At 42.1% G+C, this 6,608-nt stretch overlaps 1 long non-coding RNA gene across 1 annotated transcript; it reads left to right on the top strand.

The window, feature by feature from the left end:
* The first annotated feature begins 650 nt into the window (after positions 1–650).
* Positions 651–2,250, top strand: LOC130402108 (uncharacterized). The gene is made up of 3 exons (XR_008903919.1): positions 651–1,305; positions 1,451–1,665; positions 1,883–2,250. It is a non-coding gene; the product is annotated as an uncharacterized LOC130402108 (long non-coding RNA).
* The last annotated feature ends 4,358 nt before the right edge of the window (positions 2,251–6,608 follow it).

Raw genomic sequence — 6,608 nt, 5'->3', positions numbered from 1 at the left:
CACCAAATAGTTTGGATGTGCCCAGAATGATGTCATGAGTCTATGTACCAAGTTTGGCTATGATATGTTAAAGAAGTGCTGAGAATTGGCTTACTTCCTGTTTGGCTGCTTTGCCGTCAAGTTTGATTTGCTGTCACGGTCAAACGGTTTTGACTTTCAGAAAGCTGTTTGACACATTTGTTCAACTTGGTTCATATATGCCAAGTTTCATGAAGATTGCACATAATTTGTGGCCTGTGGAAATGTACAACTGATTTTGACAACTTACAACATGGCGGCCAAGTTCTGATGTTGCCATGAGAAATAATTTATAAGCTATATGGGGCGGTCTGACAGTATCATCAGACATTGAAAATAAGTTTGAAATGTACTCATGTGAAGAGAGAGGAGTTAAAACACACACTCTTCATTAATTATAGCGCCCCCTAGAGGTCAATGGTCACCATATTAATTGAGTGTCCCCATGATGATGTTATGGGTCTATGTACCAAGTTTGGTTATGATATGTCAAAGGGTTGCGGAGAAATTGGCTTACTTCCTATTTGGCGGCTTCACGGTCGAATATGATTGGCTGTCGCGGATATTTCTGCAAGAAATAATATAGGGGAGAGCCGGGTCGATTGAAACACGGGACAATTGAAACACAGCGATTTCCTCGAAAACCACGCAATGCTTTCACGTCAAAATTCGTCACTACGTTCAGCAAGCAAGACTGACCAACCCCGGGAAATTTCGTGTAATGACGTGACACCGTTCAAATGTTATCCCGCAAACCTCTTTTTGAGAGCTGTAAGTAAAATCCTTCCTGCGGTAGTTTTTTTGTGATAAATAGTTGTATTTTTTGTTTCATGCTATAATAATATGACTATACAACAGATGAATTAGTACTTAAACCTGTGATAAAGTGTGCAGTGTCAGAGTTCTGAAGTTTAGAGGTAAAAAAGATTTAAGCGTCAGTAGTCGCTGTCGGGATGATTGAAACACTTGTTTCAATCGTCCCGCACATCACCATGCGTAATTGCGCGCACATTGCACGATCAATACCTGTATAAATTACAGAATTAATAAATGTTTTGCAATGATTAACTACTGCTTTGAATTAATAACATATTTTGAATGAACAAAACGTGTTTATCACTTGCATCAACAGTTTACTGAGAGAAAAATGCCACACGTCAGAAGGAGAACCACCTCCCGTGGGCTAGTTCCTGCATGGAACAACATCATGTCGCGTTGTCACGCTACCTCAAGGGGAGGGCAGAGGAGGGCAGTGAAGCCATTTATTTTGGGCTCACCCCTAATGAGGTCCGTGTTGTGAAAAGGGCTACATACATTTTTGGACAGGCACACATGTATGCTATGCACATAGTTTAATTAATAAATTTGAACAAATAACATAAACATAAACACACAAATGTACATCAACTTTTTACGACCCCGTGCATTTCAGCTGCCCATTCCCTGCATCCTGGTCGAGGAAGGACTGGATCACCTCCTTCATGGAGCGCAGTAGCAGCCTCCCCCTTCGGCGTCCAGAGGCCACTAGCCAACAACGGTTGTCCAGCTTCAATCAAAACAATGTCAACTTGTTCTACCAAAATTGAAAGACGGTGCTGGACCGGCACCAGTTCCAGGCCAAGGATATTTGGAACATTAATGAAACCGGTATTTAATATGAACTATATTAATATAAAACACAACTATAAACACATAACTACATTTATAAAAATAAACTATGCTCACAACCATATAAATATGAAAAAAACGATATAAACGTAACTAGATATCTAAATAGAAACGATGCTAACAACTATATACATATAAAAACAACTATATACACATAACTATATGTACACAAATATGCTCACACAACTATTTACAGGGGTCACCACTGTCCAGGTGCCAGACCGTGTCGTCGCCCAGATGGGGCAGAAGCAGGTCGGGTCAGTGACCTCAGCGGAGAGGTCCTTGAATGCAATGCGCAGGGCGACCTTGTTCCGCCATTCTTTATCTTCCCCCGTAAGCGGTTCGAAGACCACTTCCTGAGGGGTGGACCCGTTGGCTGTGCTGGCACCGCCAACCCAACTGGCTGGAGGAAGGAGCCAGACTTCCTCCTGTACCTGGCCCACTTCACCAGTCAAACCCGTGTCCAAGGAGTCGAAGCTGCTCCGCCTGCTGGACAATCACCCGTCCCACCTGTCAATTGCAGCAATCGATTACTGCAGAGCCAACGGCATAGTGCTGCTGTCATTCCCTCCCCACTGCACCCGCAGGTTGCAGCCAATGGACATTAGTGTCTTCAGCCCCCTAAAGGGGTACGTAAACAGTGCGACGGACAGGTGGATGAGGAGCCCCCAACATCTCGATTTATGATGTGCCCTCCATCGTTGCTGAAGCACAATAAGAGGCTGCAACAGTGAAGAACATCACATCCGGGTTCTCTAGTCCAGGGATCTGGCCTTTTAAACCCTCCGTGTTTGAGGAAAAGGACTTCACCGGATCCTATTCCACAGACCGTCCTCCTCCCCAGGCTTCAGGTGACGAGGTCAGCGCTTCTCCAGGTGCCACTTCAGGTAGGAACAGTTCATCAGAAGCAACAGAGTTCATAATACATAAGTAAATAGTCCCATAAGTCAAAGTTCATAAAACAAGTCCATAGGTTAGTGGATGGCAGAGAAGCTGCTAGACCACCAGGCTACAACTCTCACATCAGGGTATTTAACAAGGATCAGGAGGGTGAGGATATAAACATTTTTTTATTTAAAAGTGTATTTTTTAAATGTGTCCTTTGGCAGGCATGGATGTACCTGGACGAGCTGCCGGGCCTGACGAAGCTGTCTGGCCTGAGGAAGATGCCCTCGAATTCAGCCTGGACATCGTCCGGTCTTACCCTAAAGCCGGGCCTAGAAAGATTACCAAGAGAAGAGGGAGAAAGGACATGCACACTTAAAAACCGCTGGGTATAAGCTATAGGCTAGCCTTCTACACCCTTGCTCTTAGTCATGACACATGGCATGCCGATTTATCATTTTTTCCTGCCATTACCATCAATCAGCTAGAGTGCAAGCTTAATCAAAGTTCTGCTTATTATATGATTTCAACATAATGTTCATGTCAATGTGCAGACTATTACACAATATTTATCAGATAAAATAAGTTTAGCCACTTACCTGTCCACAGAGACTCCGGATACTTCTGTGCACCGGGCTGTGCGTGTCGAAAAGAAATTAACCCTGTGCGGCGCTTGGATAAATTTCCGCTGTAACAGGTCTCATGATATCCTGTTGACCTGGTCGTTTTTGTTTAAAATAAATAAAAGGATGTTCAACTGTGTATCCTTAAACATGACTTAGGACAGGGAAATAAGTACATTTAATGCAAATTTAGTCGTCCAAAAGAAGAAAGGTGAGTTTTAATCGAAATGTGCATCTTGACAATTACGCACGGGCCAGAAATATATTTTGACCTATTTATATTATGCGGAATTATGTGAAATTTTTGCAATGAAGGGTACACTAGTATGTTGTCTAGTATGTTGCATAAAAACAAGAGTAAGGGCAAAAGATTATTTTTAAAATATGCTGTTTCATTCGTTCCGCATGTGTGTTTCAAACGTCCCGACTAGGCGGGGCGTTTGAAACAAATGTCAACTTACGTTCAAAGTTAAAAAACAGCTTGATCAACCAACATATGTATTAAATGTCACTTGTAACTAAGAGAACACACCTGTGAGTTGTTGATCACATGTTAAAATTATTACCATCTTTGAAAAAGACGTTTAACTGAAAAGTGTTTCAATCTACCCGGCTCTCCCCTACTAGCTATATGGGGAGATCTGATAGTATCACCAGACATTGAAAATAAGTTTGAAATACACTCATGTGAAGAGAGAGGAGTTAAAACACATCTACATTAATAACAGCACCCCCTAGAGGTCAAAGGTCACCAGATTAATTGGGTGTCCCCATGATGATGTCATGGGTCTATGTACCAAGGTTGGTTATGATATGTCAAAGGGCTGCTGAGATATCGGCTAACTTCCTGTTTGGCGACTTGGCGGTCAAATTTGATTGGCTGTAGCGGGCAAACGGTTTTGAATTTGAAAAATCGATTCGATGTTTTTTATCAAGCATGGCCTGAAGATCATGTGTGCCGAGTTTCGAGATGTTTGGAGAACATTTGTGTTAGGAGATGCATTTTGAAGGTTTTTGACATAAACCAAGATGGCGGAAAATCCATCATGGCACTGTCGAGTGTTGGCACCGCACGCACGGTGATTTATAGGAACTGTTGCGTACGACACACACACCGCTCCGCAGAGGTGTGTTTTGTGTGTGTGTGTGTGTCTGGGTGTCGCACGCACGCTCCCCGGGACCAACCTAGGTCGAGACCCACTTGTTTCCGTGAATCGTCAGTTACACGGAGGCGCTCGGACCGGCTCGGCTCAGTCTTAACCCGGTCCGACCCAGGTCACTCTGTTAAGTCCCTTCACAACAGTTACTTTAATACGAATTCAGACTTATCCCCCCCCGTTTAGTGGGATCAAGGTCTCTCTCTTGGTTAATACGAAACAATGATGTATCTTTTTGCCTTGTGAATTAACAAAAAAACTCTTTTACGTCTCTGCCCTGTCACCCTCTATACACGTCAGTCACAATCAACCATTGCTTGTATTTACTTTATCGTAAGATATATATAGGCACACAAGAAGTTATAAAGTAAGCAATTTACTTTATCGTAAGATATATGAGGTACACACAAATTTATAAAGTAAGCAATTTACTTTATCATAAGAATATATATAGGCACACCTATATATATATGGTGACCTTGTTGACAGCATGGTGTCACAGCATGATTCTGGAGTGATTCTGGAACGGCTAGGTGCATCAATATAGTGAGTCCTATCGGGACACACATCAGCACAAAATGACGTCATAGGGTGCTTTGAACTCGGCTTGGACCAAGGCTTCCAATGATCCCTTGTTTGTGAATATTGGACGAATGGGTGGAAAGTTATGAAAGCATGTCCAACTTTGACCTGATGGTGGCGCTATAGCTGATGAGCTAGCGACCTCACATTTGCTTCATGGGCTAATGGGAGTGTCCTGAACTAGTGTGCCAAATTTCACAACTTTTCACCAAGGCATTCTATGGGCTGCCATAGACTCCCATGGCAGGAAAATAATAAGAAAACGTACCAAAACAATAGGTTGTCTCGCAGCTTCGCTGCTTGACCCCCAACTACAACTTACACCCCATACAGGCATGTCCCAACATGACCGCTCACTGCACCCCACCTTAGTTTGCCATCTGCTCCCTATAGACACACTGAGCCACACACACACACACCCAAACACACACACATGCACACACACACACATGACTACGGTCAACTTTCACCCATTGCTTTGATCACATCTTAGGCCCTTTCCCATTTCTTTGCTACATAGAAATCTCAACCCTAGCCCTCGCTGTTGCGCGTTCACGCGCCGTGGAGTCACGTCCCAATACTGTTTAAATGTAGTTTAAGGGGTAGGGGGGAGGGCTAACATCCCCTCAAAATTGAGATTTTCGATGGGCCCCCTCAAAGCGCTTCAGTTCTGACTTGCTCCCACAATACCTTGCGAGAAACGGAAAATCAAGAAATATCCTAGACAAGATGGAGGACGAAAAGATGCGACAGGATTGGAAAAACACAAATGTAAGTATTTTCTCTGTAATTAACTAGTAATTATTTTATTAATTATACTCTGCAGCCCGGCCGCGGGCTTCGAAACTCGGCCGCGGACTCTCGGAAGTCTGTGGCCGATTTTCGCGGAAGATCGCGAAAGTCCCCGGCCGACTTGCGCAGGCGCCCGACCCCGGTTCTCGGCCGGGATGCATGCCCGATCAGGGGCTCTGCAGCCCGGCCATCGACCGGGCTGCAGACCGGGCTGCAGACGGGGCTGCAGACCGGGCTCATACGACCGGGGCTGGATATCATGTCGTATGATATCCAGATCTTCCATGTTCTAGTGACTCCAGGTTAAAAATAAACTTTACTATACTAATATATTATATTAGATTAGATTATATTAGATTAGATTAGATTAGATTAGGCTTTATTGATCCTTTTGGGATGACTCCCTCAAGGAAATTGATTGTCCAGTAGCTTACAGAAAGAAACGCAACACAATATTAAATTATATACAATATAAGATAAACAATACACTCTAAGATAACTATAAAAAGTAAAATAAACAGTAAACAATAATTATAATATAAGATAAGATAAACAATAAACTCTTAACTAACTAACTATAAAAAGTAAACAAAAAACAGTAAACAGTAAACAATAAACTCTTAGCTAATATAGAAAGTAATATTAGTAATATTATTAGTTATTCATTATTAATAATCTATAAGTAATATATACCTACTCATATATATATTATATTAGTAATATTCTATAAGTATTATTATACTAATATATTATATTATATTAGTAATATTACATGGTTAATCAATGTATTTTTTGGCAGTACTATATTGTGTACATAGCTATTATATATTGTACCTAACATATGGCCATATCACCCAGTTCTGGCATATAATTTCTATTTCCT

The sequence above is a fragment of the Gadus chalcogrammus genome, chromosome 13, assembly GCF_026213295.1.
Source record: "Gadus chalcogrammus isolate NIFS_2021 chromosome 13, NIFS_Gcha_1.0, whole genome shotgun sequence".
Classification (NCBI taxonomy): domain Eukaryota; kingdom Metazoa; phylum Chordata; class Actinopteri; order Gadiformes; family Gadidae; genus Gadus; species Gadus chalcogrammus.
Note: the sequence above shows the minus strand (reverse complement) of the source record. Positions and strands in the feature narration are given on the sequence as shown.